This window comes from Gossypium arboreum, chromosome 4, assembly GCF_025698485.1.
Source record: "Gossypium arboreum isolate Shixiya-1 chromosome 4, ASM2569848v2, whole genome shotgun sequence".
In the NCBI taxonomy this organism is placed as follows: domain Eukaryota; kingdom Viridiplantae; phylum Streptophyta; class Magnoliopsida; order Malvales; family Malvaceae; genus Gossypium; species Gossypium arboreum.
The window spans coordinates 12045756-12046609 of record NC_069073.1 but is presented as its reverse complement, the minus strand read 5'-3'; the positions used below and the strand labels follow the sequence as shown (position 1 = coordinate 12046609).

Below are 854 nucleotides of genomic sequence, written 5' to 3'. Positions count from 1 at the left end.
TGTGGGATTGAAGGATTGATATTCTGTATGCACACCTCCTCCGCTTGAGTTACACCTCATTACTAGATGTACCTATGTAGAACCAAGTAAACCGTTAATCTTTTTATTTAGAAGTTCTACCTGATTAGAGAGCATGGTGATTGAATCGATGTTATAGACGCCGGCTGTTGTCGTTGGCTTTGTCCTCATAACTTGCCACTGATAGTTTTTCAGTGACATCTCCTCTATGAATTCATAGGCATCATCCGGTGTTTTATTGTTGATGGTTCCATCAGTAGCTGCGTCAATCATTTGTCTTGTCAAGTGATTCACACTATTGTAGAATGTTTGAACTTGCAGCCAAAGTGGTAACCCATGGTGAGGGCACCTTCTCAGTAAGTCCTTGTATCTCTCCCATGCATCGTAAAGTGTTTTTAAATCCATCTGCATGAAAGAAGAGATATCATTACGCAATTTAGCCATTTTAGCCGGCGAAAAATATTTTAGTAAAAATTTTTCGGTCATTTGTTCGCAAGTAGTGACAGACCCTTGTGGTAATGAGTTCAAGCACTGTTTAGCTTTGTTTCTCAGTGAAAAGGGAAATAACCGAAGACGAATGACATCATCAGAAACGCCATTGGTTTTGAATGTATCGTAAAATTCAAGAAAATTTGCCAAGTGCGTGTTGGGATCTTTATCCTGCAAACCATCAAACTGAACAAACTGCTGTATCATCTGAATTGTATTAGGTTTTAGTTTGAAATTATTCACAGCAATAACAGGTCTAACTATACTAGACTCAGTTCCTGTTAAAGAAGGTTTAGCATAGTCATACATAGTACGTGGAGTAGGATTTTGATTAGCTGCAATTGTAG

At 38.3% G+C, this 854-nt stretch overlaps 1 non-coding gene across 1 annotated transcript; it reads left to right on the top strand.

Annotated features, from left to right (window-relative positions):
- The first annotated feature begins 349 nt into the window (after positions 1 to 349).
- On the top strand, positions 350 to 456 carry LOC128292420 (small nucleolar RNA R71). The gene has a single exon (XR_008282405.1). It is a non-coding gene; the product is annotated as a small nucleolar RNA R71 (small nucleolar RNA).
- The last annotated feature ends 398 nt before the right edge of the window (positions 457 to 854 follow it).